This window comes from Lissotriton vulgaris, chromosome 4_1, assembly GCF_964263255.1.
Source record: "Lissotriton vulgaris chromosome 4_1, aLisVul1.2, whole genome shotgun sequence".
Classification (NCBI taxonomy): Eukaryota; Metazoa; Chordata; class Amphibia; order Caudata; family Salamandridae; genus Lissotriton; species Lissotriton vulgaris.
The window spans coordinates 45,810,175-45,829,071 of NC_141691.1; the positions used below are offsets into that span (position 1 = coordinate 45,810,175).

An 18,897-nucleotide genomic window follows, 5' to 3' on the forward strand; every position below is an offset into this window, starting at 1 on the left:
GAGAGGGTGGGGGGAGTGTGGTCGTGACGTGAAAGTGAAGCAAAAAAAGGTGGGTCAGTCCACAACCTAATTTATTCTCGTGGTTGACTCCCTTGGTTAAAAAGGGGTGAGAGGGGAAGTAAATGCCCTGGAACTATCCAAGCAAATTAACTACTACCCTCAAATTTGGTCGACATGTTTCTTGCCTGATGGCAATTCTTCAGGACCTCAGTAGATAGTACCACGCAGTGAAAAATTATAATGGTGAAGGATAAAACTTGCAATGAGGTATACAACCTTCTATGGTCGGTAATACCGGAGTGCAGGCCGATTGGTCCTGCTGCAGTATTGTAACCTGTAAAGATGAAAATGAAAACAATTCACGAAATAACAGCGTCAGTGAAGTTTTCAAATGAGAGGGATTACTCAACTGTAGTGCAAGCACACACACACACACACAAAAACCGTAGTGAAGGGTTAAAAACCGAGCATATATCATAACAAGTTGGTGTTTGATTCACGTGACCAACTAGTTTATGACACAACATGCAACCGTGACAACGATGAAGGCAAATGGTGCTGAATATAAGGAAGAGGGCTGGTTAAAAGGCTTACCCCAGAAGATTCCCTGAGGTACCTCGCAGTCTGCTCCCGTGGGACCGGATGAGAAGGTATGGTACCTAATGGAGGGGAATCATTGTACAATCATCTGGCGATTCATTATTAGAGTTTTAGACCATTGGTAGCAAAGGGGCGCGAGGGCTCCCCACCATCAAGGGCAGACACTAGGAGGTTGGCAGTCTACCTCGTATTCCGAGTGGCGGAGTAACCCGGTATAACCCTTGCTCCCTAGCTCAGTAAGGGCAGGTCTGCTGGTGAAGCGTTAGGGGTTTGTGTGCGCTGAACCAGGCGCCCGCAGCGCCCGTACTGCGCCCCAGACAATTTCATCAGGGAAACACAACCTGGAGCAGCGAGGCAGCCCCGCACGCATGCTGTAATGTCCCTGGGCTTAACAAAAATGGGGAAATTTTGTCTTCATAGAATAAAAACGGAGTATAACAGTGTATTCATTAGTACAAGTGAATGTGAATGTGAACATACCTTCCTAATAATGGGGTGATGGGGACTAAAAGGAGGAACGGATCCTCTATTTCCAGGAATTTATTATGTATGAGGGAAAAATGCCTACTACAGGTTACCTGCAAGATGGTACGGCAGTTATTATATTGCCATTGTTTTCCGGAAGGTGTATCACAATACTAAGAACAATGAAATGAGTGACATAAGCAACGGACTAACAAGAAATAGAAGAGCAAGTTTTTCTGAAATAGTAGGTGATATATTTGGTGCATTGATACCATCAGTTGGAGTCACATTAACTTCTCATAAGATACGTCTATTGTCCACTGTAGTTGACCGTTTATCAACTGATACTGCTGGAGGATTCCTAATGATAAATGCTGAAATGGTAGCGATCAGATCTATAGTTTTGCAAAATAGACTTGCCCTTGATATTCTTTTGGCAAAAGATGGTGGAGTCTGTGACATGTTGAAAGTTCAATTCTGCTGTACATATATCCCAGATAAAAGTCGAAGTATTGAGGGATCTATCAAGAATATTTCAAAGATTCATGATTATTTGACCCAACTGAAAGTTGACGTGCATGGGAAATATTTAGTAAAGGTCTGTCAAATTTAAGTAGCTGGTTTTCCACTTTTGGAAATAGTTTATTAGGGAAAATAGTAATCCCTATGATTTCAATATTAATAATAGTAATGACCTATAAGTGTTGTAAGGGAAAATTGAAAACAAAGTCAATGATTGAAATGAAGAACAAAAGAATGGGAAGAAAGAGAAAATTGGAAGAAATCGAACTGGAAGAAATGAAAGACAATCTATATGGTAGAATGAAAGGGATGAATATAAAGGAAAGAAATTAAGAAAATATAAAATCAAATGCAGATACTAAGATTTATTGTTATTCTTGGCAATTGGTAATGATGGGTATTTTTTGATGGCTCTAAAATGCCATCAGAGGGGAGATTGATGGAGCAAGGTTTTGAGAAACAGAAACTTGTTCGGATCAACCTCTCGTTAAGAGACACAAACAAGTAGAAATCATAAATGAAAATGAACATACACACAACATTCATACACGGGAAAACAGCTTCTTTGCTTGCCTAAAACACAAAGAATAATTAGCTACGTAATTAAAACCCCGCTTGAAACCGAAAATCGCATTGCGCATGTGCAAACCTGTCCTGTGCAAGTAACCACATGATTAACCATGTGAGACGAAAACTCTCACATAAGCGCAAAGAGTTGCTAACCGTAGGTCCTGAAGTACCGCATGTCTGGCATATGCTTTCCCGAATCTTAAAAGAAGTTTTCGCTGCTTACGCTTTGCTTAACAAAGAAGAAATAACACGTGATAGAGTAGAAGGGGAAGGTAAAACAGTGATAATAACATATTTGAGAAATTAACATCTGTTTATGACTCTTTCATTAATAGTGAGCATTTATGGCCTGATATGCTAACCCGAAAGAAAGATGGCGGGTGAAATGTAATGAAAGTTGAGTCTGGGCATTGGAAGGCCCGGAGTGACCCGCTGACCGGGACATTGGTCGCCTGCCAAAACCCAAGGACGAGAGTTTGAGAAAAGATTCTCAACTGAAGAAATTATATAAAATTTGTATCTATCTTTTGTGTGAGATGTATGGGAACAGTAACAGTCACGAGAAGTGAATAAATTAAGTGGGAAGGGTTTCCTAAACAAAGAATTAGTTAAAGATTTTAAGATGACCGCATGAGGTGATGACAACTCCCCTGCCTTGACCCAATCATAGTTCAGAATTCACAGACATTTGCAATCTTTGAGGGTGGGACATGCAAAATTAAAGGGTACAATTCGAGTGACTCAAGGTTAAGTACGGAGAGAGATGATGAGAGCTGCTGCTAAGGAGAGTCGTTGATGCTGAGCGAGGAATAGGTGAGAATTTCTACAGAGAAGAACAGACTGGGAAGATTCAATACTGAGAGACAGCCTGATTAGATTGAAGATTTGCAGAAGAATATCGAGGGGGAGAGAGTGTAAGAGAGGGATGCGCTCCGGTGTGTCAGGTTTCTAGAGAAGTATAGTAAGTATAATCCTATCCTGCACCCGTCCTAAAGTCTTTGTCTTCTGACTCTTAATCAAGTGACCTCCATCAATCCTGTTTCCTGTTTCATTTTGGTAACTATTACTCGTCCTTAAATTTTGAATATTTGCTGCTACGTTCAGATTGTGTCTTTTGTCTCTTCATCTATCACTCTTAATGCATTTGAGGTCGTTGAAAGAGTCTGTATTTTGAATGAAATTTGATAAATTAATTTTTCCCTCCCATGAAAGTTGATGGCGTTTGCACTGTGAATCTGTACAAATGAGCGTTCATTTTGATTGAATTATTAGATAAAAATGATTGAATCTTACCTGGAGTCTGTGATTATTTACTGCAAAGTTATAAGAAAATGTTAATGATTTTTTATTAAAATCACCATCAACTACTCGACTAATGGCCCATTGACCAAAGGAAGAGTATTGTTCTGTGAAGATTACTTAAAAATAGACTAAATTCAGATCGAAGGAAAATAAAACTTGACCTCCAGTTAAACAATCAGGAAATCCAAATGCGTACATGGGCCCATTGCAAGTGATATTTTGATGTGTGAAAAGTGTATCCCGGCCGTTCGCTGGATCCCCCCCTTCTATTTTAAAAGGCTCCCTTGCGCAGACGAGCTGACGAGCTCTGGTAGATGCACCTGCGCCCTGCGAGTGGGACTAAGACCTGGGAAGATTTTGTTCAGCATCTCCAGCACCCCCCAAAAAAGTGTTGCTCTCTACTGAAGAAGGACAATTATCCTGAAACACGTGTCTAGAGATGCACAGCACTAGCTGCACCAACAAGGATGGAAAACTAAAGCCTGACACAGAAGAAAGTGTTATCCAGCACTGCATTTATTATGATGCATCGGGGCAAACGGAGTGCTGGAGTGTGCGGCAGTGCGCGCCCACCCCCATCCCGTCATGATAAAATACTTTAAAATGAAAAAATATGTTCCAACATTTCCGAGGGTCTCAATTAACTCTGTATGGTTATATAACTTAATTGAGTATCAATTATTCGAATTAATAATGTTTTAAACACGAGGCATTCAAGAATACCCCATGCACTGAGGATGCTCCAGGAGTAACCCAGAAAGTCACGTTGTCGTGTTCTCTATTTTACAGCCTGTATTGTTTTTGTATGAAGTAAAATGATTTTATATTAACCTTGTATAAGTGAGGTTTTTTTAGAGAACATAGCCTGGACCCAATTACTTCTATGTGTCTGGGGACTCACAGGACATGAGGGCAGGAAAGGCAGGGATTGTGGGGACTCACAAAACGGGCTGGAAAAAAAAGCAGTCATTCTGGGGACTCACAGGACGGGAGAGCAGAAAAGGCAGTAATTCTGGGTACTCACAGGACGGGAGGGCAGTAAAGGCAGTCATTGTGGGGACTCACAGGACAGGAGAGCAGAAAAGGCAGTCATTCTGGGGACTCACAGGACGGGAGAGCAGAAAAGGCAGTCATTCTGGGGACTCACAGGACGGGAGGGCAGTAAAGGCAGTCATTGTGGGGACTCACAGGACGGGAGGGCAGTAAAGGCAGTCATTGTGGGGACTCACAGGACAGGAGAGCAGAAAAGGCAGTCATTCTGGGGACTCACAGGACGGGAGAGCAGCAAAGGCAGTCATTCTGGGGACTCACAGGACGGGAGGGCAGTAAAGGCAGTCATTGTGGGGACTCACAGGACGGGAGAGCAGAAAAGGCAATCATTCTGGGGCCTCACAGGACGGGAGGGCAGTAAAGGCAGTCATTCTTGGTACTCACAGGACGGGAGGGCAGTAAAGGCAGTCATTCTGGGGGCTCACAGGACGGGAGGGCAGTAAAGGCAGTCATTCTGGGGGCTCACAGGACGGGAGGGCAGTAAAGGCAGTCATTCTTGGTACTCACAGGACGGGAGGGCAGTAAAGGCAGTCATTCTGTGGGCTCACAGGATGGGAGGGCAGAAAAGGCAGTAATTCTGGGGACTCACAGGACAGGAGGGCAGTAAAGGCAGTCATTGTGGGAACTCACAGGACGGGAGAGCAGAAAAGGCAGTCATTCTTTGTACTCACAGGACGGGAGGGCAGTAAAGGCAGTCATTGTGGGGACTCACAGGACGGGAGGGCAGTAAAGGCAGTCATTCTGGGGACTCACAGGACGGGAGAGCAGTAAAGGTAATCATTCTGGGGGCTCACAGGACGGGAGGGCAGTAAAGGCAGTCATTCTGGGGACTCACAGGACGGGAGGGCAGAAAAGGCAGTCATTCCGGGGACTCACAGGATGGGAGGGCAGTAAAGGCAGTCATTGTGGGGACTCACAGGACGGGAGGGCAGTAAAGGAAGTCATTCTGGGGACTCACAGGACGGGAGGGCAGAAAAGGCTGTCATTCCAGGGACTCACAGGACAGGAGGGCAGTAAAGGCAGTCATTGTGGGGACTCACAGGACGGGAGGGCAGTAAAGGCAGTCATTCTGGGGACTCACAGGACAGGAGGGCAGTAAAGGCAGTCATTGTGGGGACTCACAAGACGGGAGAGCAGAAAAGGCAGTCATTCTTGGGACTCACAGGATGGGAGAGCAGAAAAGGCAGTCATTCTGGGGACTCACAGGACGGGAGGGCAGTAAAGGCAGTCATTGTGGGGACTCACAGGACGGGAGAGCAGAAAAGGCAGTCATTCTGGGGACTCACAGGACGGGAGAGCAGAAAAGGCAGTCATTCTGGGGACTCACAGGACGGGAGGGCAGTAAAGGCAGTCATTGTGGGGACTCACAGGACGGGAGAGCAGAAAAAGCAATCATTCTGGGGGCTGACAGGACGGGAGGGCAGTAAAGGCAGTCATTCTTGGTACTCACAGGACGGGAGGGCAGTAAAGGCAGTCATTCTGGGGGCTCAAAGGACGGGAGGGCAGTAAAGGCAGTCATTCTGGGGGCTCACAGGACGGGAGGGAAGTAAAGGCAGTCATTCTTGGTACTCACAGGATGGTAGGGCAGTAAAGGCAGTCATTCTGTGGGCTCACAGGATGGGAGGGCAGAAAAGGCAGTCATTCTGGGGAATCACAGGACAGGAGGGCAGTAAAGGTAGTCATTGTGGGGACTCACAGGACGGGAGAGCAGAAAAGGCAGTCATTCTTTGTACTCACAGGACGGGAGGGCAGTAAAGGCAGTCATTGTGGGGACTCACAGGACGGGAGGGCAGTAAAGGCAGTCATTCTGGGGACTCACAGGATGGGAGAGCAGTAAAGGTAACCATTCTGGGGGCTCACAGGACGGGAGGGCAGTAAAGGCAGTCATTCTGGGGACTCACAGGACGGGAGGGCAGTAAAGGCAGTCATTGTGGGGACTCACAGGACAGGAGGGCAGTAAAGGCAGTCATTCTGGGGACTCACAGGACGGGAGGGCAGAAAAGGCTGTCATTCCAGGGATTCACAGGACAGGAGGGCAGTAAAGGCAGTCATTGTAGGGACTCACAGGACGGGAAGGCAGTAAAGGCAGTCATTCTGGGGGCTCACAGGACAGGAGGGCAGTAAAGGCAGTCATTGTGGGGACTCACAGGACGGGAGAGCAGAAAAGGCAGTCATTCTGGGGACTCACAGGATGGGAGAGCAGAAAAGGCAGTCATTCTGGGGACTCACAGGATGGGAGAGCAGAAAAGGCAGTCATTCTGGGGGCTCACAGGACGGGAGGGCAGTAAAGGCAGTCATTGTGGGGACTCACAGGACGGGAGGGCAGTAAAGGCAGTCATTCTGGGGACTCACAGGACGGGAGGGCAGTAAAGGCAGTCATTCTGGGGGCTCAAAGGACGGGAGGGCAGTAAAGGCAGTCATTCTGGGGGCTCACAGGACGGGAGGGCAGTAAAGGCAGTCATTCTTGGTACTCACAGGACGGGAGGGCAGTAAAGGCAGTCATTCTGTGGGCTCACAGGATGGGAGGGCAGAAAAGGCAGTCATTCTGGGGAATCACAGGACAGGAGGGCAGTAAAGGTAGTCATTGTGGGGACTCACAGGACGGGAGAGCAGAAAAGGCAGTCATTCTTTGTACTCACAGGACGGGAGGGCAGTAAAGGCAGTCATTGTGGGGACTCACAGGACGGGAGGGCAGTAAAGGCAGTCATTCTGGGGACTCACAGGATGGGAGAGCAGTAAAGGTAATCATTCTGGGGGCTCACAGGACGGGAGGGCAGTAAAGGCAGTCATTCTGGGGACTCACAGGACGGGAGGGCAGTAAAGGCAGTCATTGTGGGGACTCACAGGACGGGAGGGCAGTAAAGGCAGTCATTCTGGGGACTCACAGGACGGGAGGGCAGAAAAGGCTGTCATTCCAGGGACTCACAGGACAGGAGGGCAGTAAAGGCAGTCATTGTAGGGACTCACAGGACGGGAAGGCAGTAAAGGCAGTCATTCTGGGGGCTCACAGGACAGGAGGGCAGTAAAGGCAGTCATTGTGGGGACTCACAGGACGGGAGAGCAGAAAAGGCAGTCATTCTGGGGACTCACAGGATGGGAGAGCAGAAAAGGCAGTCATTCTGGGGACTCACAGGATGGGAGAGCAGAAAAGGCAGTCATTCTGGGGGCTCACAGGACGGGAGGGCAGTAAAGGCAGTCATTGTGGGGACTCACAGGACGGGAGGGCAGTAAAGCCAGTCATTCTGGGGACTCACAGGACGGGAGGGCAGTAAAGGCAGTCATTCTGTGGGCTCACAGGATGGGAGGGCAGAAAAGGCAGTCATTCTGGGGACTCACAGGACAGGAGGGCAGTAAAGGCAGTCATTGTGGGGACTCACAGGACGGGAGAGCAGAAAAGGCAGTCATTCTTTGTACTCACGGGACGGGAGGGCAATAAAGGCAGTCATTGTGGGGACTCACAGGACGGGAGAGCAGAAAAGGCAGTCATTGCGGGGACTCACAGGACGGGAGGGCAGTAAAGGCAGTCATTGTGGGGACTCATAGGACGGGAGAGCAGAAAAGGCAGTCATTCTGGGGGCTCACAGGACGGGAGGGCAGTAAAGGCAGTCATTGTGGGGACTCATAGGACGGGAGAGCAGAAAAGGCAGTCATTCTGGGGGCTCACAGGACGGGAGGGCAGTAAAGGAAGTCATTCTGGGGGCAGATGGAAGGTCCTCCAATAACAGTCTGCACTGTGTCGAGTTTAAACATCATAAAATCCACTGCTTTGAATGTTATGCACCTGAGACCATTGTGCGCTCACAACAGGCGCTGTATGTATATCACGGGCGGGCGGTAAACTTCGCTTTGCTGGCGGAGTTCACTGAGTTTTGCAAGCTTTAGCTCTGCCTGTAGCAGGAAGTTCCAGAAAATCTCCGCGACCTGCTGCGTGGGGGAGTTCTTCTCACAGGCGGCATGCCAAAGTGAACTTGGTGACCGTGAGTGAGGAAATCAAGTGCTAGGAAGAGTCCCCGCACAATGTTTCAATGCAGGTGAATGCAGCAGGTCACTACGGCTTGCATTGAGAAAGCTGCACCCTGTGACAACTGCGCCAGGTGCTGTTTGCGCTGTCAGCGCCGAACATCCTCCCTGCGTTAAAAATCAGCGCCAGCAGCGCGGCATGCCGCAATTCTGCTGCTCGCGGACCTCCGCGGAACCTCGCAGAGTTTTGATGTAACTCCGCAGAATTCAACGGAATAAAACTCCGCAAATTCCGCCTTCCCCTAATGCATATATTGAAATATCCGGGTGTAAAGTTGGATTTGAGTGTTCTTCCATGGCGGAAACGTATCCTCAGCTCTTAGTCCCACACTGCGCACCACTTTCTTTTACATACATTGGCTTTTCTTTGTTGATGCGGTTGTTGGGTGAGGTGGGTGGTGTACGCCACCTCGCTGCAGACACTTGTTGCTTACCTACTCCTGACCTCAGGTGTGGTGTAAACTACCTCGCTGGAGTCCTCCCTCTGCTTACATACTCCTGACCTCAGGTGTGGTGTAAACTACCTCGCTGCAGACACTTGTTGCTTACCTACTCCTGACCTCAGGTGTGGTGTAAACTACCTCGCTGGAGGCCTCCCTCTGCTTACCTACTCCTGACCTCAGGTGTGGTGTAAACTACCTCGATGCAAGCCCCAATGATTACATACTCCTGACCTTGGGTGTGGTGTAAACTACCCCACTGTAGACCTGCCACTAGTTACCTACTCCTAACCTCAGGTGTGGTGTACGCTACCTCGCTAGAGGCCTCCCTCTGCTTACCTACTCCTGACCTCAGGTGTGGTGTAAACTACCTCGCTGGAGGCCTCCCTCTGCTTACCTACTCCTGACCTCGGGTGTGGTGTAAACTACCCCACTGTAGACCTGCCACTAGTTACCTACTCCTGACCTCAGGTGTGGTGTAAACTACCTCGCCGGAGGCCTCCCTCTGCTTACCTACTCCTGACCTCAGGTGTGGTGTAAACTACCTCGCCGGAGGCCTCCCTCTTCTTACCTACTCCTGACCTCAGGTGTGGTGTAAACTACCTCGCAGGAGGCCTCCCTCTGCTTCCATACTCCTGACCTCAGGTGTGGTGTAAACTACCTCGCCGGAGGCCTCCCTCTGCTTACCTACTCCTGACCTCAGGTGTGGTGTAAACTACCTCGCTGGAGGCCTCCCTCTTCTTACCTACTCCTGACCTCAGGTGTGGTGTAAACTACGTCGCCGGAGGCCTCCCTCTGCTTACCTACTCCTGACCTCAGGTGTGGTGTAAACTACCTCACTGAAGGCCTCCCTCTGCTTACCTACTCCTGACCTCGGGTGTGGTGTAAACTACCTCGATGCAAGCCCCAATGATTACATACTCCTGACCTTGGGTGTGGTGTAAACTACCCCACTGTAGACCTGCCACTAGTTACCTACTCCTAACCTCAGGTGTGGTGTAAGCTACCTCGCTAGAGGCCTCCCTCTGCTTACCTACTCCTGACCTCAGGTGTGGTGTAAACGACCTCGCTGGAGGCCTCCCTCTGCTTACCTACTCCTGACCTCAGGTGTGGTGTAAACGACCTCGCTGGAGGCCTCCCTCTGCTTACTTACTCCTGAGCTCAAGTGTAGTGTAAACTACCTCGCTGGAGGCCTCCCTCTGCTTACCTACTCCTGACCTCAGGGGTGGTGTAAACTACCTCGCTAGAGGCCTCCCTCTGCTTACCTACTCCTGACCTCAGGTGTGGTGTAAACTACCTCGCTGGAGGCCTCCCTCTGCTTACTTACTCCTGACCTCAAGTGTAGTGTAAACTACCTCGCTGGAGGCCTCCCTCTGCTTACCTACTCCTGACCTCAAGTGTAGTGTAAACTACCTCGCTGGAGGCCTCCCTCTGCTTACCTACTCCTGACCTCAGGTGTGGTGTAAACTACCTCGCCAGAGGCCTCCCTCTGCTTACATACTCCTGACCTTGGGTGTGGTGTAAACTACCCCACTGTAGACCTGCCACTAGTTACCCTGTGCTAACCTCAGGTGTGGTGTAAGCTACCTCGCTGGAGGCCTCCCTCTGCTTACCTACTCCTGACCTCAGGTGTGGTGTAAACGACCTCGCTGGAGGCCTCCCTCTGCTTACCTACTCCTGACCTCAGGTGTGGTGTAAACTACCTCGCTGGAGGCCTCCCTCTGCTTACTTACTCCTGACCTCAAGTGTAGTGTAAACTACCTCGCTGGAGGCCTCCCTCTGCTTACCTACTCCTGACCTCAAGTGTAGTGTAAACTACCTTGCTGGAGGCCTCCCTCTGCTTACCTACTCCTGACCTCAGGTGTGGTGTAAACTACCTCGCTGCAGACACTTGTTGCTTACCTACTCCTGACCTCAGGTGTGGTGTAAACTACCTCGCCGGAGGCCTCCCTCTGCTTACCTACTCCTGACCTCAGGTGTGGTGTAAACTACCTCGCCGGAGGCCTCCCTCTGCTTACCTACTCCTGACCTCAGGTGTGGTGTAAACTACCTCGCCGGAGGCCTCCCTCTGCTTACCTACTCCTGACCTGGGGTGTAGTGTAAACCATCTCGCTGCAGACCCCGCCGCTTACACACTCCTGACCTCAGGTGTGGTGTAAACTACCTCGCCGGAGGCCTCCCTCTGCTTACCTACTCCTGACCTCCGGTGTGGTGTAAACTACCTCGCAGGAGGCCTCCCTCTGCTTACATACTCCTGACCTCAGGTGTGGTGTAAACTACCTCGCCGGAGGCCTCCCTCTGCTTACCTACTCCTGACCTCAGGTGTGGTGTAAACTACCTCGCTGGAGGCCTCCCTCTGCTTACATACTTCTGACCTCAGGGGTGGTGTAAACTACCTCGCTAGAGGCCTCCCTCTGCTTACCTACTCCTGACCTCAGGTGTGGTGTAAACTACCTCGCTGGAGGCCTCCCTCTGCTTACCTACTCCTGACCTCAGGTGTAGTGTAAACTACCTCGCTGGAGGCCTCCCTCTGCTTACCTACTCCTGACCTCAGGTGTGGTGTAAACTACCTCGCTGGAAGCTTCCCTCTGCTTACCTACTCCTGACCTCAGGTGTGGTGTAAACTACCTCGCTGGAGGCCTCCCTCTGCTTACCTACTCCTGACCTGGGGTGTGGTGTAAACCATCTCGCTGCAGACCCCACCGCTTACACACTCCTGACCTCAGGTGTGGTGTAAACTACCTCGCTGGAGGCCTCCCTCTGCTTACCTACTCCTGACCTCAGGTGTGGTGTAAACTACCTCGCTGGAGGCCTCCCTCTGCTTACATACTCCTGACCTCAGGTGTGGTGTAAACTACCTCGCTGGAGGCCTCCCTCTGCTTACCTACTCCTGACCTCAGGTGTGGTGTAAACTACCTCGCTGGAGGCCTCCCTCTGCTTACCTACTCCTGACCTCAGGTGTGGTGTAAACTACCTCGCTGGAGGCCTCCCTCTGCTTACCTACTCCTGACCTGGGGTGTGGTGTAAACTTCCTCGCTGGAGGCCTCCCTCTGCTTACCTACTCCTGACCTCAAGTGTAGTGTAAACTACCTCGCTGGAGGCCTCCCTCTGCTTAGCTACTCCTGACCTGGGGTGTGGTGTAAACTACCTCGCTGGAGGCCTCCCTCTGCTTACCTACTCCTGACCTGGGGTGTGGTGTAAACCATCTCGCTGGAGGCCTCCCTCTGCTTACCTACTCCTGACTTCAGGTGTGGTGTAAACTACCTCGCTGGAGGCCTCCCTCTGCTTACCTATTCCTGACCTCAGGTGTGGTGTAAACTACCTCGCCGGAGGCCTCCCTCTGCTTACCTACTCCTGACCTCAGGTGTGGTGTAAACTACCTCGCCGGAGGCCTCCCTCTGCTTACCTACTCCTGACCTCAGGTGTGGTGTAAACTACCTCGCCGGAGGCCTCCCTCTGCTTACCTACTCCTGACCTCAGGTGTGGTGTAAACTACCTCGCCGGAGGCCTCCCTCTGCTTACCTACTCCTGACCTGGGGTGTGGTGTAAACTACCTCGCTGGAGGCCTCCCTCTGCTTACCTACTCCTGACCTCAGGTGTGGTGTAAACTACCTCGCCGGAGGCCTCCCTCTGCTTACCTACTCCTGACCTCAGGTGTGGTGTAAACTACCTCGCCGGAGGCCTCCCTCTGCTTACCTACTCCTGACCTCGGGTGTGGTGTAAACTACCTCGCCGGAGGCCTCCCTCTGCTTACCTACTCCTGACCTGGGGTGTGGTGTAAACTACCTCGCTGGAGGCCTCCCTCTGCTTACCTACTCCTGACCTCAGGTGTGGTGTAAACCATCTCGCTGGAGGCCTCCCTCTGCTTACCTACTCCTGACCTCAGGTGTGGTGTAAACTACCTCGCTGGAGGCCTCCCTCTGCTTACCTACTCCTGACCTCAGGTGTGGTGTAAACTACCTCGCTGGAGGCCTCCCTCTGCTTACCTACTCCTGACCTCAGGTGTGGTGTAAACTACCTCGCCGGAGGCCTCCCTCTGCTTACCTACTCCTGACCTCAGGTGTGGTGTAAACTACGTCGCCGGAGGCCTCCCTCTGCTTACCTACTCCTGACCTCTGGTGTGGTGTAAACTACCTCGCCGGAGGCCTCCCTCTGCTTACCTACTCCTGACCTCAGGTGTGGTGTAAACTACGTCGCCGGAGGCCTCCCTCTGCTTACCTACTCCTGACCTCTGGTGTGGTGTAAACTACGTCGCCGGAGGCCTCCCTCTGCTTACCTACTCCTGACCTCTGGTGTGGTGTAAACTACCTCGCTGGAGGCCTCCCTCTGCTTACCTACTCCTGACCTCAGGTGTGGTGTAAACTACCTCGCTGGAGGCCTCCCTCTGCTTACCTACTCCTGACCTCAGGTGTGGTGTAAACCATCTCGCTGGAGGCCTCCCTCTGCTTACCTACTGCTGACCTCAGGTGTGGTGTAAACTACCTCGCCGGAGGCCTCCCTCTGCTTACCTACTCCTGACCTCAGGTGTGGTGTAAACTACCTCGCCGGAGGCCTCCCTCTGCTTACCTACTCCTGACCTCAGGTGTGGTGTAAACCACCTCGCCGGAGGCCTCCCTCTGCTTACCTACTCCTGACCTCAGGTGTGGTGTAAACTACCTCGCTGGAGGCCTCCCTCTGCTTACCTACTCCTGACCTCAGGTGTGGTGTAAACTACCTCGATGCAAGCCCCAATGATTACATACTCCTGACCTTGGGTGTGGTGTAAACTACCCCACTGTAGACCTGCCACTAGTTACCTACTCCTAACCTCAGGTGTGGTGTACGCTACCTCGCTAGAGGCCTCCCTCTGCTTACCTACTCCTGACCTCAGGTGTGGTGTAAACTACCTCGCTGGAGGCCTCCCTCTGCTTACCTACTCCTGACCTCGGGTGTGGTGTAAACTACCCCACTGTAGACCTGCCACTAGTTACCTACTCCTGACCTCAGGTGTGGTGTAAACTACCTCGCCGGAGGCCTCCCTCTGCTTACCTACTCCTGACCTCAGGTGTGGTGTAAACTACCTCGCCGGAGGCCTCCCTCTTCTTACCTACTCCTGACCTCAGGTGTGGTGTAAACTACCTCGCAGGAGGCCTCCCTCTGCTTCCATACTCCTGACCTCAGGTGTGGTGTAAACTACCTCGCCGGAGGCCTCCCTCTGCTTACCTACTCCTGACCTCAGGTGTGGTGTAAACTACCTCGCTGGAGGCCTCCCTCTTCTTACCTACTCCTGACCTCAGGTGTGGTGTAAACTACGTCGCCGGAGGCCTCCCTCTGCTTACCTACTCCTGACCTCAGGTGTGGTGTAAACTACCTCACTGAAGGCCTCCCTCTGCTTACCTACTCCTGACCTCGGGTGTGGTGTAAACTACCTCGATGCAAGCCCCAATGATTACATACTCCTGACCTTGGGTGTGGTGTAAACTACCCCACTGTAGACCTGCCACTAGTTACCTACTCCTAACCTCAGGTGTGGTGTAAGCTACCTCGCTAGAGGCCTCCCTCTGCTTACCTACTCCTGACCTCAGGTGTGGTGTAAACGACCTCGCTGGAGGCCTCCCTCTGCTTACCTACTCCTGACCTCAGGTGTGGTGTAAACGACCTCGCTGGAGGCCTCCCTCTGCTTACTTACTCCTGAGCTCAAGTGTAGTGTAAACTACCTCGCTGGAGGCCTCCCTCTGCTTACCTACTCCTGACCTCAGGGGTGGTGTAAACTACCTCGCTAGAGGCCTCCCTCTGCTTACCTACTCCTGACCTCAGGTGTGGTGTAAACTACCTCGCTGGAGGCCTCCCTCTGCTTACTTACTCCTGACCTCAAGTGTAGTGTAAACTACCTCGCTGGAGGCCTCCCTCTGCTTACCTACTCCTGACCTCAAGTGTAGTGTAAACTACCTCGCTGGAGGCCTCCCTCTGCTTACCTACTCCTGACCTCAGGTGTGGTGTAAACTACCTCGCCAGAGGCCTCCCTCTGCTTACATACTCCTGACCTTGGGTGTGGTGTAAACTACCCCACTGTAGACCTGCCACTAGTTACCCTGTGCTAACCTCAGGTGTGGTGTAAGCTACCTCGCTGGAGGCCTCCCTCTGCTTACCTACTCCTGACCTCAGGTGTGGTGTAAACGACCTCGCTGGAGGCCTCCCTCTGCTTACCTACTCCTGACCTCAGGTGTGGTGTAAACTACCTCGCTGGAGGCCTCCCTCTGCTTACTTACTCCTGACCTCAAGTGTAGTGTAAACTACCTCGCTGGAGGCCTCCCTCTGCTTACCTACTCCTGACCTCAAGTGTAGTGTAAACTACCTTGCTGGAGGCCTCCCTCTGCTTACCTACTCCTGACCTCAGGTGTGGTGTAAACTACCTCGCTGCAGACACTTGTTGCTTACCTACTCCTGACCTCAGGTGTGGTGTAAACTACCTCGCCGGAGGCCTCCCTCTGCTTACCTACTCCTGACCTCAGGTGTGGTGTAAACTACCTCGCCGGAGGCCTCCCTCTGCTTACCTACTCCTGACCTCAGGTGTGGTGTAAACTACCTCGCCGGAGGCCTCCCTCTGCTTACCTACTCCTGACCTGGGGTGTAGTGTAAACCATCTCGCTGCAGACCCCGCCGCTTACACACTCCTGACCTCAGGTGTGGTGTAAACTACCTCGCCGGAGGCCTCCCTCTGCTTACCTACTCCTGACCTCCGGTGTGGTGTAAACTACCTCGCAGGAGGCCTCCCTCTGCTTACATACTCCTGACCTCAGGTGTGGTGTAAACTACCTCGCCGGAGGCCTCCCTCTGCTTACCTACTCCTGACCTCAGGTGTGGTGTAAACTACCTCGCTGGAGGCCTCCCTCTGCTTACATACTTCTGACCTCAGGGGTGGTGTAAACTACCTCGCTAGAGGCCTCCCTCTGCTTACCTACTCCTGACCTCAGGTGTGGTGTAAACTACCTCGCTGGAGGCCTCCCTCTGCTTACCTACTCCTGACCTCAGGTGTAGTGTAAACTACCTCGCTGGAGGCCTCCCTCTGCTTACCTACTCCTGACCTCAGGTGTGGTGTAAACTACCTCGCTGGAAGCTTCCCTCTGCTTACCTACTCCTGACCTCAGGTGTGGTGTAAACTACCTCGCTGGAGGCCTCCCTCTGCTTACCTACTCCTGACCTGGGGTGTGGTGTAAACCATCTCGCTGCAGACCCCACCGCTTACACACTCCTGACCTCAGGTGTGGTGTAAACTACCTCGCTGGAGGCCTCCCTCTGCTTACCTACTCCTGACCTCAGGTGTGGTGTAAACTACCTCGCTGGAGGCCTCCCTCTGCTTACATACTCCTGACCTCAGGTGTGGTGTAAACTACCTCGCTGGAGGCCTCCCTCTGCTTACCTACTCCTGACCTCAGGTGTGGTGTAAACTACCTCGCTGGAGGCCTCCCTCTGCTTACCTACTCCTGACCTCAGGTGTGGTGTAAACTACCTCGCTGGAGGCCTCCCTCTGCTTACCTACTCCTGACCTGGGGTGTGGTGTAAACTTGCTCGCTGGAGGCCTCCCTCTGCTTACCTACTCCTGACCTCAAGTGTAGTGTAAACTACCTCGCTGGAGGCCTCCCTCTGCTTAGCTACTCCTGACCTGGGGTGTGGTGTAAACTACCTCGCTGGAGGCCTCCCTCTGCTTACCTACTCCTGACCTGGGGTGTGGTGTAAACCATCTCGCTGGAGGCCTCCCTCTGCTTACCTACTCCTGACTTCAGGTGTGGTGTAAACTACCTCGCTGGAGGCCTCCCTCTGCTTACCTATTCCTGACCTCAGGTGTGGTGTAAACTACCTCGCCGGAGGCCTCCCTCTGCTTACCTACTCCTGACCTCAGGTGTGGTGTAAACTACCTCGCCGGAGGCCTCCCTCTGCTTACCTACTCCTGACCTCAGGTGTGGTGTAAACTACCTCGCCGGAGGCCTCCCTCTGCTTACCTACTCCTGACCTCAGGTGTGGTGTAAACTACCTCGCCGGAGGCCTCCCTCTGCTTACCTACTCCTGACCTGGGGTGTGGTGTAAACTACCTCGCTGGAGGCCTCCCTCTGCTTACCTACTCCTGACCTCAGGTGTGGTGTAAACTACCTCGCCGGAGGCCTCCCTCTGCTTACCTACTCCTGACCTCAGGTGTGGTGTAAACTACCTCGCCGGAGGCCTCCCTCTGCTTACCTACTCCTGACCTCGGGTGTGGTGTAAACTACCTCGCCGGAGGCCTCCCTCTGCTTACCTACTCCTGACCTGGGGTGTGGTGTAAACTACCTCGCTGGAGGCCTCCCTCTGCTTACCTACTCCTGACCTCAGGTGTGGTGTAAACCATCTCGCTGGAGGCCTCCCTCTGCTTACCTACTCCTGACCTCAGGTGTGGTGTAAACTACCTCGCTGGAGGCCTCCCTCTGCTTACCTACTCCTGACCTCAGGTGTGGTGTAAACTACCTCGCTGGAGGCCTCCCTCTGCTTACCTACTCCTGACCTCAGGTGTGGTGTAAACTACCTCGCCGGAGGCCTCCCTCTGCTTACCTACTCCTGACCTCAGGTGTGGTGTAAACTACGTCGCCGGAGGCCTCCCTCTGCTTACCTACTCCTGACCTCTGGTGTGGTGTAAACTACCTCGCCGGAGGCCTCCCTCTGCTTACCTACTCCTGACCTCAGGTGTGGTGTAAACTACGTCGCCGGAGGCCTCCCTCTGCTTACCTACTCCTGACCTCTGGTGTGGTGTAAACTACGTCGCCGGAGGCCTCCCTCTGCTTACCTACTCCTGACCTCTGGTGTGGTGTAAACTACCTCGCTGGAGGCCTCCCTCTGCTTACCTACTCCTGACCTCAGGTGTGGTGTAAACTACTTCGCTGGAGGCCTCCCTCTGCTTACCTACTCCTGACCTCAGGTGTGGTGTAAACCATCTCGCTGGAGGCCTCCCTCTGCTTACCTACTGCTGACCTCAGGTGTGGTGTAAACTACCTCGCCGGAGGCCTCCCTCTGCTTACCTACTCCTGACCTCAGGTGTGGTGTAAACTACCTCGCCGGAGGCCTCCCTCTGCTTACCTACTCCTGACCTCAGGTGTGGTGTAAACCACCTCGCCGGAGGCCTCCCTCTGCTTACCTACTCCTGACCTCAGGTGTGGTGTAAACTACCTCGCTGGAGGCCTCCCTCTGCTTACCTACTCCTGACCTCAGGTGTGGTGTAAACTACCTCGCTGGAGGCCTCCCTCTGCTTACCTACTCCTGACCTCAGGTGTGGTGTAAACCATTTCGCCGAAGGCCCCGCCGCTTACACACTCCTGACCTCAGAGGTGTCATCTAGGAGCGCAGCATGGTCGCACATGAGGTAAGGCACATTGCCCACTCACCTTGTCGTAAGGTGTTGTGCTCCCATGAGTGGTGCTTACAACCTCAGGGCCGGACTTGTGGCTTCCGCGACTCGTGACAACACCATCCCAGGAGCGGCTTCTGAAATAGAGGTAGGTAGGGTGAGACAGCGCCGTCCTAGGCATTCACCTGATGCATGTAAACAGGGTACAAGTAAAGTGGGCAACCGTCCAATGCATGCCAAGTCACTCTGAAAGGCAACATAAACATCTGCAACTTCAAACACGCATTAGCAAAGCCAATGGGCCCCGCCTTTGGGACCTCTTGGCTTTGCCAGTGGTTTTAAGTGATGCTCTACAGCAAACCCAATGCTATGCAGCATGGATAAAGAGTAAACAAAACATAAGGCGCTATGACATGTCCCCCGCCTCTCTTCATAAACGCATGCTCACCCCAACTTCTTTTTCTTTACCGATCTGAGTTGGATCGATCAATTTAAAAAAGTCACTTGAAAGTGTTTTTTTCTTTTTTTTTTAGGTGCAGGTGCTTGGAAGCAATACAGAAGGCACAGGTGTGGAAGAAA

The 18,897-nt window shown here is 52.2% G+C and overlaps 1 protein-coding gene across 1 annotated transcript in view; it reads right to left on the minus strand.

The window, feature by feature from the left end:
- LOC147718331 (gap junction alpha-3 protein-like) overlaps positions 1-18,458 on the minus strand; it is a 34,721-nt gene extending 16,263 nt beyond the window's left edge. Inside the window, exon 1 of the mRNA XM_086966699.1 lies at positions 18,356-18,458. The gene's annotated coding sequence lies outside the window, so the exon portion shown is untranslated. The remainder of the gene's footprint in view (positions 1-18,355) is intronic.
- Positions 18,459-18,897: the final 439 nt, after the last annotated feature.